We start from the raw sequence: 17528 nt of genomic DNA, 5'->3' as shown, positions 1-17528 counted from the left end.
GAAGCAAGGAGTATTAATGAAGAAAAAGCTGTCCAAGCCCAGTTTTCAGCCCTCCTCTTGCTGTCTGCCAAGGTCTTTAGTGGCAGCGCTGCAGACAATGCTGCTAGGACCGGATTACGTGGCTGATCTGCGTGGGGCAGGAGCGGGCACCTTAGCTCCGCAGCTCCTCGTTAGTATAGTGGACAGTATCTCCGCCTGTCACGCGGAAGACCGGGGTTTGATTCCCCGACGGGGAGGCCCTTGTCTGCCTTTTACTTTTCGGTTGGTTGCCTTTAACAAGCGCGTCATCGGCCGACGTGACGTATACAGCAGCCAAAGGAAAATGCGTTGGGCGGGAATCGAACCCGGGTCAACTGCTTGGAAGGCAGCTATGCTCACCACTATACCACCAACGCTTTGCGGGCAGCTTTTGCCAGAAGAACTCAAAAAGGACTGCCTTCAACCAAGGATCCCTCTTTGTCCGGGTTCGGCACCGAAACATGTTCGGCATAGGAATCCTAACCTTCGCAAAATGCACCGATCTACCCACATGTCACAGGGACATCTTCACAAGAGTGCCGCCCGGCCATGTAGCATAACGGAAGCCAAAAGGAACACATTGGCTGGGAATCTGCTTGGAAGCCAGCTGTGCTCACCACTATGTTACCAACGCTTGTGGACATCCTCTCACAGAAGTGTAGAAAATGAAAGCTTTCAAGCAAGGAGTTTCTTTGTGTGGGGGGCGAAAAACAAAAATGTCAAGTATGGATCCCATCTTTTTCCGACGTTGAGGTTGGATAAATCGTTCGACGGCACAAGCTCACCAAAAAACAACAGAGGTGGATAATTTCACTCTGCAGTGGTGGAGTTCTCATCTTCTGTCAGCCAGTGTTCACTGTAATGAGCTCCCCCGGTTTGAATGTCATTGCAAGGGTTGACTGGATGCAGCTCGTGAAAGGGCAAGCTGACATTTTGTGGAGTAAAAGCTGGGCTGTGTGTAAGAATGAATGGCGTGCTTTGTTTGCTGCAAAACATGCTAATCACGTTCTCCTGTGTGATGCACTGTTCAAGTTACTGCTGATGACCAGTGCAAGACTGAGAAAGAAGCAAGGAGTATTAATGAAGAAAAAGCTGTCCAAGCCCAGTTTTCAGCCCTCCTCTTGCTGTCTGCCAAGGTCTTTAGTGGCAGCGCTGCAGACAATGCTGCTAGGACCGGATTACGTGGCTGATCTGCGTGGGGCAGGAGCGGGCACCTTAGCTCCGCAGCTCCTCGTTAGTATAGTGGACAGTATCTCCGCCTGTCACGCGGAATACCGGGGATTCGATTCCCCGACGGGGAGGCCCTTGTCTGCCTTTTACTTTTCGGTTGGTTGCCTTTAACAAGCGCGTCATCGGCCGACGTGACGTATACAGCAGCCAAAGGAAAATGCGTTGGCCGGGAATCGAACCCGGGTCAACTGCTTGGAAGGCAGCTATGCTCACCACTATACCACCAACGCTTGCGGGCAGCTTTTGCCAGAAGAACTCAAAAAGGACTGCCTTCAACCAAGGATCCCTCTTTGTCCGGGTTCGGCACCGAAACATGTTCGGCATAGGGATCCTAACCTTCGCAAAATGCACCGATCTACCCACATGTCACAGGGACATCCTCACAAGAGTGCCGCCCGGCCATGTAGCATAACGGAAGCCAAAAGGAACACATTGGCTGGGAATCTGCTTGGAAGCCAGCTGTGCTCACCACTATGTTACCAACGCTTGCGGACATCCTCTCACAGAAGTGTAGAAAATGAAAGCTTTCAAGCAAGGAGTTTCTTTGTGTGGGGGGCGAAACACAAAAATGTCAAGTATGGATCCCATCTTTTTCCGACGTTGAGGTTGGATAAATCGTTCGACGGCACAAGCTCACCAAAAAACAACAGAAGTGGATAATTTCACTCTGCAGTGGTGGAGTTCTCATCTTCTGTCAGCCAGTGTTCACTGTAATGAGCTCCCCCGGTTTGAATGTCATTGCAAGGGTTGACTGGATGCAGCTCGTGAAAGGGCAAGCTGACATTTTGTGGAGTAAAAGCTGGGCTGTGTGTAAGAATGAATGGCGTGCTTTGTTTGCTGCAAAACATGCTAATCACGTTCTCCTGTGTGATGCACTGTTCAAGTTACTGCTGATGACCAGTGCAAGACTGAGAAAGAAGCAAGGAGTATTAATGAAGAAAAAGCTGTCCAAGCCCAGTTTTCAGCCCTCCTCTTGCTGTCTGCCAAGGTCTTTAGTGGCAGCGCTGCAGACAATGCTGCTAGGACCGGATTACATGGCTGATCTGCGTGGGGCAGGAGCGGGCACCTTAGCTCCGCAGCTCCTCGTTAGTATAGTGGACAGTATCTCCGCCTGTCACGCGGAAGACCGGGGTTCGATTCCCTGACGGGGAGGCCCTTGTCTGCCTTTTACTTTTCGGTTGGTGGCCTTTAACAAGAGCGTCATCGGCCGACGTGACGTATACAGCAGCCAAAGGAAAATGCGTTGGCCGGGAATCGAACCCGGGTCAACTGCTTGGAAGGCAGCTATGCTCACCACTATACCACCAACGCTTGCGGGCAGCTTTTGCCAGAAGAACTCAAAAAGGACTGCCTTCAACCAAGGATCCCTCTTTGTCCGGGTTCGGCACCGAAACATGTTCGGCATAGGGATCCTAACCTTCGCAAAATGCACCGATCTACCCACATGTCACAGGGACATCCTCACAAGAGTGCCGCCCGGCCATGTAGCATAACGGAAGCCAAAAGGAACACATTGGCTGGGAATCTGCTTGGAAGCCAGCTGTGCTCACCACTATGTTACCAACGCTTGTGGACATCCTCTCACAGAAGTGTAGAAAATGAAAGCTTTCAAGCAAGGAGTTTCTTTGTGTGGGGGGCGAAACACAAAAATGTCAAGTATGGATCCCATCTTTTTCCGACGTTGAGGTTGGATAAATCGTTCGACGGCACAAGCTCACCAAAAAACAACAGAAGTGGATAATTTCACTCTGCAGTGGTGGAGTTCTCATCTTCTGTCAGCCAGTGTTCACTGTAATGAGCTCCCCCGGTTTGAATGTCATTGCAAGGGTTGACTGGATGCAGCTCGTGAAAGGGCAAGCTGACATTTTGTGGAGTAAAAGCTGGGCTGTGTGTAAGAATGAATGGCGTGCTTTGTTTGCTGCAAAACATGCTAATCACGTTCTCCTGTGTGATGCACTGTTCAAGTTACTGCTGATGACCAGTGCAAGACTGAGAAAGAAGCAAGGAGTATTAATGAAGAAAAAGCTGTCCAAGCCCAGTTTTCAGCCCTCCTCTTGCTGTCTGCCAAGGTCTTTAGTGGCAGCGCTGCAGACAATGCTGCTAGGACCGGATTACATGGCTGATCTGCGTGGGGCAGGAGCGGGCACCTTAGCTCCGCAGCTCCTCGTTAGTATAGTGGACAGTATCTCCGCCTGTCACGCGGAAGACCGGGGTTCGATTCCCTGACGGGGAGGCCCTTGTCTGCCTTTTACTTTTCGGTTGGTTGCCTTTAACAAGAGCGTCATCGGCCGACGTGACGTATACAGCAGCCAAAGGAAAATGCGTTGGCCGGGAATCGAACCCGGGTCAACTGCTTGGAAGGCAGCTATGCTCACCACTATACCACCAACGCTTGCGGGCAGCTTTTGCCAGAAGAACTCAAAAAGGACTGCCTTCAACCAAGGATCCCTCTTTGTCCGGGTTCGGCACCGAAACATGTTCGGCATAGGGATCCTAACCTTCGCAAAATGCACCGATCTACCCACATGTCACAGGGACATCCTCACAAGAGTGCCGCCCGGCCATGTAGCATAACGGAAGCCAAAAGGAACACATTGGCTGGGAATCTGCTTGGAAGCCAGCTGTGCTCACCACTATGTTACCAACGCTTGTGGACATCCTCTCACAGAAGTGTAGAAAATGAAAGCTTTCAAGCAAGGAGTTTCTTTGTGTGGGGGGCGAAACACAAAAATGTCAAGTATGGATCCCATCTTTTTCCGACGTTGAGGTTGGATAAATCGTTCGACGGCACAAGCTCACCAAAAAACAACAGAAGTGGATAATTTCACTCTGCAGTGGTGGAGTTCTCATCTTCTGTCAGCCAGTGTTCACTGTAATGAGCTCCCCCGGTTTGAATGTCATTGCAAGGGTTGACTGGATGCAGCTCGTGAAAGGGCAAGCTGACATTTTGTGGAGTAAAAGCTGGGCTGTGTGTAAGAATGAATGGCGTGCTTTGTTTGCTGCAAAACATGCTAATCACGTTCTCCTGTGTGATGCACTGTTCAAGTTACTGCTGATGACCAGTGCAAGACTGAGAAAGAAGCAAGGAGTATTAATGAAGAAAAAGCTGTCCAAGCCCAGTTTTCAGCCCTCCTCTTGCTGTCTGCCAAGGTCTTTAGTGGCAGCGCTGCAGACAATGCTGCTAGGACCGGATTACATGGCTGATCTGCGTGGGGCAGGAGCGGGCACCTTAGCTCCGCAGCTCCTCGTTAGTATAGTGGACAGTATCTCCGCCTGTCACGCGGAAGACCGGGGTTCGATTCCCTGACGGGGAGGCCCTTGTCTGCCTTTTACTTTTCGGTTGGTTGCCTTTAACAAGAGCGTCATCGGCCGACGTGACGTATACAGCAGCCAAAGGAAAATGCGTTGGCCGGGAATCGAACCCGGGTCAACTGCTTGGAAGGCAGCTATGCTCACCACTATACCACCAACGCTTCCGGGCAGCTTTTGCCAGAAGAACTCAAAAAGGACTGCCTTCAACCAAGGATCCCTCTTTGTCCGGGTTCGGCACCGAAACATGTTCGGCATAGGGATCCTAACCTTCGCAAAATGCACCGATCTACCCACATGTCACAGGGACATCTTCACAAGAGTGCCGCCCGGCCATGTAGCATAACGGAAGCCAAAAGGAACACATTGGCTGGAAATCTGCTTGGAAGCCAGCTGTGCTCACCACTATGTTACCAACGCTTGTGGACATCCTCTCACAGAAGTGTAGAAAATGAAAGCTTTCAAGCAAGGAGTTTCTTTGTGTGGGGGGCGAAAAACAAAAATGTCAAGTATGGATCCCATCTTTTTCCGACGTTGAGGTTGGATAAATCGTTCGACGGCACAAGCTCACCAAAAAACAACAGAGGTGGATAATTTCACTCTGCAGTGGTGGAGTTCTCATCTTCTGTCAGCCAGTGTTCACTGTAATGAGCTCCCCCGGTTTGAATGTCATTGCAAGGGTTGACTGGATGCAGCTCGTGAAAGGGCAAGCTGACATTTTGTGGAGTAAAAGCTGGGCTGTGTGTAAGAATGAATGGCGTGCTTTGTTTGCTGCAAAACATGCTAATCACGTTCTCCTGTGTGATGCACTGTTCAAGTTACTGCTGATGACCAGTGCAAGACTGAGAAAGAAGCAAGGAGTATTAATGAAGAAAAAGCTGTCCAAGCCCAGTTTTCAGCCCTCCTCTTGCTGTCTGCCAAGGTCTTTAGTGGCAGCGCTGCAGACAATGCTGCTAGGACCGGATTACGTGGCTGATCTGCGTGGGGCAGGAGCGGGCACCTTTTCTGCAGCTCCTCGTTAGTATAGTGGACAGTATCTCCGCCTGTCACGCGGAAGACCGGGGTTCGATTCCCCGACGGGGAGGCCCTTGTCTGCCTTTTACTTTTCGGTTGGTTGCCTTTAACAAGCGCGTCATCGGCCGACGTGACGTATACAGCAGTCAAAGGAAAATGCGTTGGCCGGGAATCGAACCCGGGTCAACTGCTTGGAAGGCAGCTCTGCTCACCACTATACCACCAACGCTTTGCGGGCAGCTTTTGCCAGAAGAACTCAAAAAGGACTGCCTTCAACCAAGGATCCCTCTTTGTCCGGGTTCGGCACCGAAACATGTTCGGCATAGGAATCCTAACCTTCGCAAAATGCACCGATCTACCCACATGTCACAGGGACATCTTCACAAGAGTGCCGCCCGGCCATGTAGCATAACGGAAGCCAAAAGGAACACATTGGCTGGGAATCTGCTTGGAAGCCAGCTGTGCTCACCACTATGTTACCAACGCTTGTGGACATCCTCTCACAGAAGTGTAGAAAATGAAAGCTTTCAAGCAAGGAGTTTCTTTGTGTGGGGGGCGAAAAACAAAAATGTCAAGTATGGATCCCATCTTTTTCCGACGTTGAGGTTGGATAAATCGTTCGACGGCACAAGCTCACCAAAAAACAACAGAGGTGGATAATTTCACTCTGCAGTGGTGGAGTTCTCATCTTCTGTCAGCCAGTGTTCACTGTAATGAGCTCCCCCGGTTTGAATGTCATTCCAAGGGTTGACTGGATGCAGCTCGTGAAAGGGCAAGCTGACATTTTGTGGAGTAAAAGCTGGGCTGTGTGTAAGAATGAATGGCGTGCTTTGTTTGCTGCAAAACATGCTAATCACGTTCTCCTGTGTGATGCACTGTTCAAGTTACTGCTGATGACCAGTGCAAGACTGAGAAAGAAGCAAGGAGTATTAATGAAGAAAAAGCTGTCCAAGCCCAGTTTTCAGCCCTTCTCTTGCTGTCTGCCAAGGTCTTTAGTGGCAGCGCTGCAGACAATGCTGCTAGGACCGGATTACGTGGCTGATCTGCTTGGGGCAGGAGCGGGCACCTTAGCTCCGCAGCTCCTCGTTAGTATAGTGGACAGTATCTCCGCCTGTCACGCGGAATACCGGGGATTCGATTCCCCGACGGGGAGGCCCTTGTCTGCCTTTTACTTTTCGGTTGGTTGCCTTTAACAAGCGCGTCATCGGCCGACGTGACGTATACAGCAGCCAAAGGAAAATGCGTTGGCCGGGAATCGAACCCGGGTCAACTGCTTGGAAGGCAGCTATGCTCACCACTATACCACCAACGCTTGCGGGCAGCTTTTGCCAGAAGAACTCAAAAAGGACTGCCTTCAACCAAGGATCCCTCTTTGTCCGGGTTCGGCACCGAAACATGTTCGGCATAGGGATCCTAACCTTCGCAAAATGCACCGATCTACCCACATGTCACAGGGACATCCTCACAAGAGTGCCGCCCGGCCATGTAGCATAACGGAAGCCAAAAGGAACACATTGGCTGGGAATCTGCTTGGAAGCCAGCTGTGCTCACCACTATGTTACCAACGCTTGTGGACATCCTCTCACAGAAGTGTAGAAAATGAAAGCTTTCAAGCAAGGAGTTTCTTTGTGTGGGGGGCGAAAAACAAAAATGTCAAGTATGGATCCCATCTTTTTCCGACGTTGAGGTTGGATAAATCGTTCGACGGCACAAGCTCACCAAAAAACAACAGAGGTGGATAATTTCACTCTGCAGTGGTGGAGTTCTCATCTTCTGTCAGCCAGTGTTCACTGTAATGAGCTCCCCCGGTTTGAATGTCATTGCAAGGGTTGACTGAATGCAGCTCGTGAAAGGGCAAGCTGACATTTTGTGGAGTAAAAGCTGGGCTGTGTGTAAGAATGAATGGCGTGCTTTGTTTGCTGCAAAACATGCTAATCACGTTCTCCTGTGTGATGCACTGTTCAAGTTACTGCTGATGACCAGTGCAAGACTGAGAAAGAAGCATGGAGTATTAATGAAGAAAAAGCTGTCCAAGCCCAGTTTTCAGCCCTCCTCTTGCTGTCTGCCAAGGTCTTTAGTGGCAGCGCTGCAGACAATGCTGCTAGGACCGGATTACGTGGCTGATCTGCGTGGGGCAGGAGCGGGCACCTTAGCTCCGCAGCTCCTCGTTAGTATAGTGGACAGTATCTCCGCCTGTCACGCGGAAGACCGGGGTTCGATTCCCCGACGGGGAGGCCCTTGTCTGCCTTTTACTTTTCGGTTGGTTGCCTTTAACAAGCGCGTCATCGGCCGACGTGACGTATACAGCAGCCAAAGGAAAATGCGTTGGCCGGGAATCGAACCCGGGTCAACTGCTTGGAAGGCAGCTATGCTCACCACTATACCACCAACGCTTGCGGGCAGCTTTTGCCAGAAGAACTCAAAAAGGACTGCCTTCAACCAAGGATCCCTCTTTGTCCGGGTTCGGCACCGAAACATGTTCGGCATAGGGATCCTAACCTTCGCAAAATGCACCGATCTACCCACATGTCACAGGGACATCCTCACAAGAGTGCCGCCCGGCCATGTAGCATAACGGAAGCCAAAAGGAACACATTGGCTGGGAATCTGCTTGGAAGCCAGCTGTGCTCACCACTATGTTACCAACGCTTGTGGACATCCTCTCACAGAAGTGTAGAAAATGAAAGCTTTCAAGCAAGGAGTTTCTTTGTGTGGGGGGCGAAAAACAAAAATGTCAAGTATGGATCCCATCTTTTTCCGACGTTGAGGTTGGATAAATCGTTCGACGGCACAAGCTCACCAAAAAACAACAGAGGTGGATAATTTCACTCTGCAGTGGTGGAGTTCTCATCTTCTGTCAGCCAGTGTTCACTGTAATGAGCTCCCCCCGGTTTGAATGTCATTGCAAGGGTTGACTGGATGCAGCTCGTGAAAGGGCAAGCTGACATTTTGTGGAGTAAAAGCTGGGCTGTGTGTAAGAATGAATGGCGTGCTTTGTTTGCTGCAAAACATGCTAATCACGTTCTCCTGTGTGATGCACTGTTCAAGTTACTGCTGATGACCAGTGCAAGACTGAGAAAGAAGCAAGGAGTATTAATGAAGAAAAAGCTGTCCAAGCCCAGTTTTCAGCCCTCCTCTTGCTGTCTGCCAAGGTCTTTAGTGGCAGCGCTGCAGACAATGCTGCTAGGACCGGATTACGTGGCTGATCTGCGTGGGGCAGGAGCGGGCACCGTAGCTCCGCAGCTCCTCGTTAGTATAGTGGACAGTATCTCCGCCTGTCACGCGGAAGACCTGGGTTCGATTCTCCGACGGGGAGGCCCATGTCTGCCTTTTACTTTTCGGTTGGTTGCCTTTAACAAGCGCGTCATCGGCCGACGTGACGTATACAGCAGCCAAAGGAAAATGCGTTGGCCGGGAATCGAACCCGGGTCAACTGCTTGGAAGGCAGCTATGCTCACCACTATACCACCAACGCTTGCGGGCAGCTTTTGCCAGAAGAACTCAAAAAGGACTGCCTTCAACCAAGGATCCCTCTTTGTCCGGGTTCGGCACCGAAACATGTTCGGCATAGGGATCCTAACCTTCGCAAAATGCACCGATCTACCCACATGTCACAGGGACATCCTCACAAGAGTGCCGCCCGGCCATGTAGCATAACGGAAGCCAAAAGGAACACATTGGCTGGGAATCTGCTAGGAAGCCAGCTGTGCTCACCACTATGTTACCAACGCTTGTGGACATCCTCTCACAGAAGTGTAGAAAATGAAAGCTTTCAAGCAAGGAGTTTCTTTGTGTGGGGGGCGAAAAACAAAAATGTCAAGTATGGATCCCATCTTTTTCCGACGTTGAGGTTGGATAAATCGTTCGACGGCACAAGCTCACCAAAAAACAACAGAGGTGGATAATTTCACTCTGCAGTGGTGGAGTTCTCATCTTCTGTCAGCCAGTGTTCACTGTAATGAGCTCCCCCGGTTTGAATGTCATTGCAAGGGTTGACTGCATGCAGCTCGTGAAAGGGCAAGCTGACATTTTGTGGAGTAAAAGCTGGGCTGTGTGTAAGAATGAATGGCGTGCTTTGTTTGCTGCAAAACATGCTAATCACGTTCTCCTGTGTGATGCACTGTTCAAGTTACTGCTGATGACCAGTGCAAGACTGAGAAAGAAGCAAGGAGTATTAATGAAGAAAAAGCTGTCCAAGCCCAGTTTTCAGCCCTCCTCTTGCTGTCTGCCAAGGTCTTTAGTGGCAGCGCTGCAGACAATGCTGCTAGGACCGGATTACGTGGCTGATCTGCGTGGCGCAGGAGCGGGCACCTTAGCTCCGCAGCTCCTCGTTAGTATAGTGGACAGTATCTCCGCCTGTCACGCGGAAGACCGGGGTTCGATTCCCCGACGGGGAGGCCCTTGTCTGCCTTTTACTTTTCAGTTGGTTGCCTTTAACAAGCGCGTCATCGGCCGACGTGACGTATACAGCAGCCAAAGGAAAATGCGTTGGCCGGGAATCGAACCCGGGTCAACTGCTTGGAAGGCAGCTATGCTCACCACTATACCACCAACGCTTGCGGGCAGCTTTTGCCAGAAGAACTCAAAAAGGACTGCCTTCAACCAAGGATCCCTCTTTGTCCGGGTTCGGCACCGAAACATGTTCGGCATAGGGATCCTAACCTTCGCAAAATGCACCGATCTACCCACATGTCACAGGGACATCCTCACAAGAGTGCCGCCCGGCCATGTAGCATAACGGAAGCCAAAAGGAACACATTGGCTGGGAATCTGCTTGGAAGCCAGCTGTGCTCACCACTATGTTACCAACGCTTGTGGACATCCTCTCACAGAAGTGTAGAAAATGAAAGCTTTCAAGCAAGGAGTTTCTTTGTGTGGGGGGCGAAAAACAAAAATGTCAAGTATGGATCCCATCTTTTTCCGACGTTGAGGTTGGATAAATCGTTCGACGGCACAAGCTCACCAAAAAACAACAGAGGTGGATAATTTCACTCTGCAGTGGTGGAGTTCTCATCTTCTGTCAGCCAGTGTTCACTGTAATGAGCTCCCCCGGTTTGAATGTCATTCCAAGGGTTGACTGGATGCAGCTCGTGAAAGGGCAAGCTGACATTTTGTGGAGTAAAAGCTGGGCTGTGTGTAAGAATGAATGGCGTGCTTTGTTTGCTGCAAAACATGCTAATCACGTTCTCCTGTGTGATGCACTGTTCAAGTTACTGCTGATGACCAGTGCAAGACTGAGAAAGAAGCAAGGAGTATTAATGAAGAAAAAGCTGTCCAAGCCCAGTTTTCAGCCCTCCTCTTGCTGTCTGCCAAGGTCTTTAGTGGCAGCGCTGCAGACAATGCTGCTAGGACCGGATTACGTGGCTGATCTGCGTGGGGCAGGAGCGGGCACCTTAGCTCCGCAGCTCCTCGTTAGTATAGTGGACAGTATCTCCGCCTGTCACGCGGAAGACCGGGGTTCGATTCCCCGACGGGGAGGCCCTTGTCTGCCTTTTACTTTTCGGTTGGTTGCCTTTAACAAGCGCGTCATCGGCCGACGTGACGTATACAGCAGCCAAAGGAAAATGCGTTGGCCGGGAATCGAACCCGGGTCAACTGCTTGGAAGGCAGCTATGCTCACCACTATACCACCAACGCTTTGCGGGCAGCTTTTGCCAGAAGAACTCAAAAAGGACTGCCTTCAACCAAGGATCCCTCTTTGTCCGGGTTCGGCACCGAAACATGTTCGGCATAGGAATCCTAACCTTCGCAAAATGCACCGATCTACCCACATGTCACAGGGACATCTTCACAAGAGTGCCGCCCGGCCATGTAGCATAACGGAAGCCAAAAGGAACACATTGGCTGGGAATCTGCTTGGAAGCCAGCTGTGCTCACCACTATGTTACCAACGCTTGTGGACATCCTCTCACAGAAGTGTAGATAATGATAGCTTTCATGCAAGGAGTTTCTTTGTGTGGGGGGCGAAAAACAAAAATGTCAAGTATGGATCCCATCTTTTTCCGACGTTGAGGTTGGATAAATCGTTCGACGGCACAAGCTCACCAAAAAACAACAGAGGTGGATAATTTCACTCTGCAGTGGTGGAGTTCTCATCTTCTGTCAGCCAGTGTTCACTGTAATGAGCTCCCCCGGTTTGAATGTCATTCCAAGGGTTGACTGGATGCAGCTCGTGAAAGGGCAAGCTGACATTTTGTGGAGTAAAAGCTGGGCTGTGTGTAAGAATGAATGGCGTGCTTTGTTTGCTGCAAAACATGCTAATCACGTTCTCCTGTGTGATGCACTGTTCAAGTTACTGCTGATGACCAGTGCAAGACTGAGAAAGAAGCAAGGAGTATTAATGAAGAAAAAGCTGTCCAAGCCCAGTTTTCAGCCCTCCTCTTGCTGTCTGCCAAGGTCTTTAGTGGCAGCGCTGCAGACAATGCTGCTAGGACCGGATTACGTGGCTGATCTGCGTGGGGCAGGAGCGGGCACCTTAGCTCCGCAGCTCCTCGTTAGTATAGTGGACAGTATCTCTGCCTGTCACGCGGAAGACCGGGGTTCGATTCCCCGACGGGGAGGCCCTTGTCTGCCTTTTACTTTTCGGTTGGTTGCCTTTAACAAGCGCGTCATCGGCCGACGTGACGTATACAGCAGCCAAAGGAAAATGCGTTGGCCGGGAATCGAACCCGGGTCAACTGCTTGGAAGGCAGCTATGCTCACCACTATACCACCAACGCTTTGCGGGCAGCTTTTGCCAGAAGAACTCAAAAAGGACTGCCTTCAACCAAGGATCCCTCTTTGTCCGGGTTCGGCACCGAAACATGTTCGGCATAGGAATCCTAACCTTCGCAAAATGCACCGATCTACCCACATGTCACAGGGACATCTTCACAAGAGTGCCGCCCGGCCATGTAGCATAACGGAAGCCAAAAGGAACACATTGGCTGGGAATCTGCTTGGAAGCCAGCTGTGCTCACCACTATGTTACCAACGCTTGTGGACATCCTCTCACAGAAGTGTAGAAAATGAAAGCTTTCAAGCAAGGAGTTTCTTTGTGTGGGGGGCGAAAAACAAAAATGTCAAGTATGGATCCCATCTTTTTCCGACGTTGAGGTTGGATAAATCGTTCGACGGCACAAGCTCACCAAAAAACAACAGAGGTGGATAATTTCACTCTGCAGTGGTGGAGTTCTCATCTTCTGTCAGCCAGTGTTCACTGTAATGAGCTCCCCCGGTTTGAATGTCATTGCAAGGGTTGACTGGATGCAGCTCGTGAAAGGGCAAGCTGACATTTTGTGGAGTAAAAGCTGGGCTGTGTGTAAGAATGAATGGCGTGCTTTGTTTGCTGCAAAACATGCTAATCACGTTCTCCTGTGTGATGCACTGTTCAAGTTACTGCTGATGACCAGTGCAAGACTGAGAAAGAAGCAAGGAGTATTAATGAAGAAAAAGCTGTCCAAGCCCAGTTTTCAGCCCTCCTCTTGCTGTCTGCCAAGGTCTTTAGTGGCAGCGCTGCAGACAATGCTGCTAGGACCGGATTACGTGGCTGATCTGCGTGGGGCAGGAGCGGGCACCTTAGCTCCGCAGCTCCTCGTTAGTATAGTGGACAGTATCTTCGCCTGTCACGCGGAATACCGGGGATTCGATTCCCCGACGGGGAGGCCCTTGTCTGCCTTTTACTTTTCGGTTGGTTGCCTTTAACAAGCGCGTCATCGGCCGACGTGACGTATACAGCAGCCAAAGGAAAATGCGTTGGCCGGGAATCGAACCCGGGTCAACTGCTTGGAAGGCAGCTATGCTCACCACTATACCACCAACGCTTGCGGGCAGCTTTTGCCAGAAGAACTCAAAAAGGACTGCCTTCAACCAAGGATCCCTCTTTGTCCGGGTTCGGCACCGAAACATGTTCGGCATAGGGATCCTAACCTTCGCAAAATGCACCGATCTACCCACATGTCACAGGGACATCCTCACAAGAGTGCCGCCCGGCCATGTAGCATAACGGAAGCCAAAAGGAACACATTGGCTGGGAATCTGCTTGGAAGCCAGCTGTGCTCACCACTATGTTACCAACGCTTGTGGACATCCTCTCACAGAAGTGTAGAAAATGAAAGCTTTCAAGCAAGGAGTTTCTTTGTGTGGGGGGCGAAACACAAAAATGTCAAGTATGGATCCCATCTTTTTCCGACGTTGAGGTTGGATAAATCGTTCGACGGCACAAGCTCACCAAAAAACAACAGAAGTGGATAATTTCACTCTGCAGTGGTGGAGTTCTCATCTTCTGTCAGCCAGTGTTCACTGTAATGAGCTCCCCCGGTTTGAATGTCATTGCAAGGGTTGACTGGATGCAGCTCGTGAAAGGGCAAGCTGACATTTTGTGGAGTAAAAGCTGGGCTGTGTGTAAGAATGAATGGCGTGCTTTGTTTGCTGCAAAACATGCTAATCACGTTCTCCTGTGTGATGCACTGTTCAAGTTACTGCTGATGACCAGTGCAAGACTGAGAAAGAAGCAAGGAGTATTAATGAAGAAAAAGCTGTCCAAGCCCAGTTTTCAGCCCTCCTCTTGCTGTCTGCCAAGGTCTTTAGTGGCAGCGCTGCAGACAATGCTGCTAGGACCGGATTACATGGCTGATCTGCGTGGGGCAGGAGCGGGCACCTTAGCTCCGCAGCTCCTCGTTAGTATAGTGGACAGTATCTCCGCCTGTCACGCGGAAGACCTGGGTTCGATTCTCCGACGGGAGGCCCATGTCTGCCTTTTACTTTTCGGTTGGTTGCCTTTAACAAGCGCGTCATCGGCCGACGTGACGTATACAGCAGCCAAAGGAAAATGCGTTGGCCGGGAATCGAACCCGGGTCAACTGCTTGGAAGGCAGCTATGCTCACCACTATACCACCAACGCTTGCGGGCAGCTTTTGCCAGAAGAACTCAAAAAGGACTGCCTTCAACCAAGGATCCCTCTTTGTCCGGGTTCGGCACCGAAACATGTTCGGCATAGGAATCCTAACCTTCGCAAAATGCACCGATCTACCCACATGTCACAGGGACATCCTCACAAGAGTGCCGCCCGGCCATGTAGCATAACGGAAGCCAAAAGGAACACATTGGCTGGGAATCTGCTAGGAAGCCAGCTGTGCTCACCACTATGTTACCAACGCTTGTGGACATCCTCTCACAGAAGTGTAGAAAATGAAAGCTTTCAAGCAAGGAGTTTCTTTGTGTGGGGGGCGAAAAACAAAAATGTCAAGTATGGATCCCATCTTTTTCCGACGTTGAGGTTGGATAAATCGTTCGACGGCACAAGCTCACCAAAAAACAACAGAGGTGGATAATTTCACTCTGCAGTGGTGGAGTTCTCATCTTCTGTCAGCCAGTGTTCACTGTAATGAGCTCCCCCGGTTTGAATGTCATTGCAAGGGTTGACTGCATGCAGCTCGTGAAAGGGCAAGCTGACATTTTGTGGAGTAAAAGCTGGGCTGTGTGTAAGAATGAATGGCGTGCTTTGTTTGCTGCAAAACATGCTAATCACGTTCTCCTGTGTGATGCACTGTTCAAGTTACTGCTGATGACCAGTGCAAGACTGAGAAAGAAGCAAGGAGTATTAATGAAGAAAAAGCTGTCCAAGCCCAGTTTTCAGCCCTCCTCTTGCTGTCTGCCAAGGTCTTTAGTGGCAGCGCTGCAGACAATGCTGCTAGGACCGGATTACGTGGCTGATCTGCGTGGCGCAGGAGCGGGCACCTTAGCTCCGCAGCTCCTCGTTAGTATAGTGGACAGTATCTCCGCCTGTCACGCGGAAGACCGGGGATCGATTCCCCGACGGGGAGGCCCTTGTCTGCCTTTTACTTTTCGGTTGGTTGCCTTTAACAAGCGCGTCATCGGCCGACGTGACGTATACAGCAGCCAAAGGAAAATGCGTTGGCCGGGAATCGAACCCGGGTCAACTGCTTGGAAGGCAGCTATGCTCACCACTATACGACCAACGCTTGCGGGCAGCTTTTGCCAGAAGAACTCAAAAAGGACTGCCTTCAACCAAGGATCCCTCTTTGTCCGGGTTCGGCACCGAAACATGTTCGGCATAGGGATCCTTACCTTCGCAAAATGCACCGATCTACCCACATGTCACAGGGACATCCTCACAAGAGTGCCGCCCGGCCATGTAGCATAACGGAAGCCAAAAGGAACACATTGGCTGGGAATCTGCTTGGAAGCCAGCTGTGCTCACCACTATGTTACCAACGCTTGTCGACATCCTCTCACAGAAGTGTAGAAAATGAAAGCTTTCAACCAAGGAGTTTCTTTGTGTGGGGGGCGAAAAACAAAAATGTCAAGTATGGATCCCATCTTTTTCCGATGTTGAGGTTGGATAAATCGTTCGACGGCACAAGCTCACCAAAAAACAACAGAGGTGGATAATTTCACTCTGCAGTGGTGGAGTTCTCATCTTCTGTCAGCCGGTGTTCACTGTAATGAGCTCCCCCGGATTGAATGTCATTGCAAGGGTTGACTGGATGCAGCTCGTGAAAGGGCAAGCTGACATTTTGTGGAGTAAAAGCTGGGCTGTGTGTAAGAATGAATGGCGTGCTTTGTTTGCTGCAAAACATGCTAATCACGTTCTCCTGTGTGATGCACTGTTTAAGTTACTGCTGATGACCAGTGCAAGACTGAGAAAGAAGCAAGGAGTATTAATGAAGCAAAAGCTGTCCAAGCCCAGTTTTCAGCCCTCCTCTTGCTGTCTGCCAAGGTCTTTAGTGGCAGCGCTGCAGACAATGCTGCTAGGACCGGATTACGTGGCTGATGTGCGTGGGGCAGGAGCGGGCACCTTAGCACTGCAGCTCCTCGTTAGTATAGTGGACAGTATCTCCGCTTGTCACGCGGAAGACTGGGGTTCGATTCCCCGACGGGGAGGCCCTTGTCTGCCTTTCACTTTTCGGTTGGTTGCCTTTAACAAGCGCGTCATCGGCCGACGTGACGTATACAGCAGCCAAAGGAAAATGCGTTGGCCGGGAATCGAACCCGGGTCAACTGCTTGGAAGGCAGCTATGCTCACCACTATACCACCAACGCTTGCGGGCAGCTTTTGCCAGTAGAACTCAAAAAGGACTGCCTTCAACCAAGGATCCCTCTTTGTCCGGGTTCGGCACCGAAACATGTTCGGCATAGGGATCCTAACCTTCGCAAAATGCACCGATCTACCCACATGTCACAGGGACATCTTCACAAGAGTGCCGCCCGGCCATGTAGCATAACGGAAGCCAAAAGGAACACATTGGCTGGGAATCTGCTTGGAAGCCAGCTGTGCTCACCACTATGTTACCAACGCTTGTGGACATCCTCTCACAGAAGTGTAGAAAATGAAAGCTTTCAACCAAGGAGTTTCTTTGTGTGGGGGGCGAAAAACAAAAATGTCAAGTATGGATCCCATCTTTTTCCGACGTTGAGGTTGGATAAATCGTTCGACGGCACAAACTCACCAAAAAACAACAGAGGTGGATAATTTCACTCTGCAGTGGCGGAGTTCAATTCAATTCAATTCAGCTTTATTTGTATAGCGCTTTTACAATGTAGATTGTGTCAAAGCAGCTTCACATAAATGGTTATAGTAACTGGAACAGTGTGATTCAGGTTTTAGTGTTTAAGTTCAGTTCAGTTCAGTTTAGCTCAGTTCAGTGTGATTTAATCATTACTGAGAGTTCAAACACTGAAGAGCAAATTCATAGATGCGTAGCCCTACCAATCCTGAACCATGCGAGGCAGTGGCGACAGCGGAGAGGGAAAAAAAACTTCACCTGATGGGAGTGAAGAAAAAAAACCTTGAGAGAACCAGACTCAGTTGGGCACGACCATTTTAATTACTCCGCTGGCCAAAAGTCTTGTGCAGAGCTTTATTCGCCGTGGTTGAGGCTGGAGTTCTCATCTTCTGTCAGCCAGTGTTCACTGTAATGAGCTCCCCCGGTTTGAATGTCATTGCAAGGGTTGA

At 50.4% G+C, this 17528-nt stretch overlaps 26 non-coding genes across 26 annotated transcripts; 10 read left to right on the top strand and 16 right to left on the bottom strand.

Annotated features, from left to right (window-relative positions):
- The first annotated feature begins 164 nt into the window (after window positions 1–164).
- On the top strand, window positions 165–236 carry trnad-guc (transfer RNA aspartic acid (anticodon GUC)). The gene has a single exon. It is a non-coding gene; the product is annotated as a tRNA-Asp (tRNA).
- Window positions 237–323: 87 nt separating this feature from the next.
- trnag-ucc (transfer RNA glycine (anticodon UCC)) lies at window positions 324–395 on the bottom strand. Its single transcript has one exon. It is a non-coding gene; the product is annotated as a tRNA-Gly (tRNA).
- A 1011-nt stretch (window positions 396–1406) lies between these two features.
- On the bottom strand, window positions 1407–1478 carry trnag-ucc (transfer RNA glycine (anticodon UCC)). The gene has a single exon. It is a non-coding gene; the product is annotated as a tRNA-Gly (tRNA).
- Window positions 1479–2328: 850 nt separating this feature from the next.
- Window positions 2329–2400, top strand: trnad-guc (transfer RNA aspartic acid (anticodon GUC)). The gene has a single exon. It is a non-coding gene; the product is annotated as a tRNA-Asp (tRNA).
- An 87-nt stretch (window positions 2401–2487) lies between these two features.
- trnag-ucc (transfer RNA glycine (anticodon UCC)) lies at window positions 2488–2559 on the bottom strand. Its single transcript has one exon. It is a non-coding gene; the product is annotated as a tRNA-Gly (tRNA).
- An 850-nt stretch (window positions 2560–3409) lies between these two features.
- Window positions 3410–3481, top strand: trnad-guc (transfer RNA aspartic acid (anticodon GUC)). The gene has a single exon. It is a non-coding gene; the product is annotated as a tRNA-Asp (tRNA).
- Window positions 3482–3568: 87 nt separating this feature from the next.
- On the bottom strand, window positions 3569–3640 carry trnag-ucc (transfer RNA glycine (anticodon UCC)). The gene has a single exon. It is a non-coding gene; the product is annotated as a tRNA-Gly (tRNA).
- An 850-nt stretch (window positions 3641–4490) lies between these two features.
- Window positions 4491–4562, top strand: trnad-guc (transfer RNA aspartic acid (anticodon GUC)). The gene has a single exon. It is a non-coding gene; the product is annotated as a tRNA-Asp (tRNA).
- Window positions 4563–4649: 87 nt separating this feature from the next.
- Window positions 4650–4721, bottom strand: trnag-ucc (transfer RNA glycine (anticodon UCC)). The gene has a single exon. It is a non-coding gene; the product is annotated as a tRNA-Gly (tRNA).
- An 848-nt stretch (window positions 4722–5569) lies between these two features.
- trnad-guc (transfer RNA aspartic acid (anticodon GUC)) lies at window positions 5570–5641 on the top strand. Its single transcript has one exon. It is a non-coding gene; the product is annotated as a tRNA-Asp (tRNA).
- An 87-nt stretch (window positions 5642–5728) lies between these two features.
- On the bottom strand, window positions 5729–5800 carry trnag-ucc (transfer RNA glycine (anticodon UCC)). The gene has a single exon. It is a non-coding gene; the product is annotated as a tRNA-Gly (tRNA).
- Window positions 5801–6811: 1011 nt separating this feature from the next.
- trnag-ucc (transfer RNA glycine (anticodon UCC)) lies at window positions 6812–6883 on the bottom strand. The gene has a single exon. It is a non-coding gene; the product is annotated as a tRNA-Gly (tRNA).
- An 850-nt stretch (window positions 6884–7733) lies between these two features.
- trnad-guc (transfer RNA aspartic acid (anticodon GUC)) lies at window positions 7734–7805 on the top strand. The gene has a single exon. It is a non-coding gene; the product is annotated as a tRNA-Asp (tRNA).
- Window positions 7806–7892: 87 nt separating this feature from the next.
- Window positions 7893–7964, bottom strand: trnag-ucc (transfer RNA glycine (anticodon UCC)). Its single transcript has one exon. It is a non-coding gene; the product is annotated as a tRNA-Gly (tRNA).
- Window positions 7965–8974: 1010 nt separating this feature from the next.
- trnag-ucc (transfer RNA glycine (anticodon UCC)) lies at window positions 8975–9046 on the bottom strand. The gene has a single exon. It is a non-coding gene; the product is annotated as a tRNA-Gly (tRNA).
- An 850-nt stretch (window positions 9047–9896) lies between these two features.
- On the top strand, window positions 9897–9968 carry trnad-guc (transfer RNA aspartic acid (anticodon GUC)). The gene has a single exon. It is a non-coding gene; the product is annotated as a tRNA-Asp (tRNA).
- An 87-nt stretch (window positions 9969–10055) lies between these two features.
- On the bottom strand, window positions 10056–10127 carry trnag-ucc (transfer RNA glycine (anticodon UCC)). Its single transcript has one exon. It is a non-coding gene; the product is annotated as a tRNA-Gly (tRNA).
- Window positions 10128–10977: 850 nt separating this feature from the next.
- Window positions 10978–11049, top strand: trnad-guc (transfer RNA aspartic acid (anticodon GUC)). Its single transcript has one exon. It is a non-coding gene; the product is annotated as a tRNA-Asp (tRNA).
- Window positions 11050–11136: 87 nt separating this feature from the next.
- On the bottom strand, window positions 11137–11208 carry trnag-ucc (transfer RNA glycine (anticodon UCC)). The gene has a single exon. It is a non-coding gene; the product is annotated as a tRNA-Gly (tRNA).
- An 851-nt stretch (window positions 11209–12059) lies between these two features.
- On the top strand, window positions 12060–12131 carry trnad-guc (transfer RNA aspartic acid (anticodon GUC)). Its single transcript has one exon. It is a non-coding gene; the product is annotated as a tRNA-Asp (tRNA).
- Window positions 12132–12218: 87 nt separating this feature from the next.
- Window positions 12219–12290, bottom strand: trnag-ucc (transfer RNA glycine (anticodon UCC)). The gene has a single exon. It is a non-coding gene; the product is annotated as a tRNA-Gly (tRNA).
- A 1011-nt stretch (window positions 12291–13301) lies between these two features.
- trnag-ucc (transfer RNA glycine (anticodon UCC)) lies at window positions 13302–13373 on the bottom strand. Its single transcript has one exon. It is a non-coding gene; the product is annotated as a tRNA-Gly (tRNA).
- Window positions 13374–14381: 1008 nt separating this feature from the next.
- Window positions 14382–14453, bottom strand: trnag-ucc (transfer RNA glycine (anticodon UCC)). Its single transcript has one exon. It is a non-coding gene; the product is annotated as a tRNA-Gly (tRNA).
- Window positions 14454–15303: 850 nt separating this feature from the next.
- trnad-guc (transfer RNA aspartic acid (anticodon GUC)) lies at window positions 15304–15375 on the top strand. Its single transcript has one exon. It is a non-coding gene; the product is annotated as a tRNA-Asp (tRNA).
- Window positions 15376–15462: 87 nt separating this feature from the next.
- trnag-ucc (transfer RNA glycine (anticodon UCC)) lies at window positions 15463–15534 on the bottom strand. Its single transcript has one exon. It is a non-coding gene; the product is annotated as a tRNA-Gly (tRNA).
- Window positions 15535–16543: 1009 nt separating this feature from the next.
- On the bottom strand, window positions 16544–16615 carry trnag-ucc (transfer RNA glycine (anticodon UCC)). The gene has a single exon. It is a non-coding gene; the product is annotated as a tRNA-Gly (tRNA).
- Window positions 16616–17528: the final 913 nt, after the last annotated feature.

Source organism: Danio rerio, chromosome 4 (assembly GCF_049306965.1).
Source record: "Danio rerio strain Tuebingen ecotype United States chromosome 4, GRCz12tu, whole genome shotgun sequence".
NCBI classification, from domain to species: Eukaryota; Metazoa; Chordata; class Actinopteri; order Cypriniformes; family Danionidae; genus Danio; species Danio rerio.
This window is presented reverse-complemented; position numbering and strand designations above follow the sequence as displayed.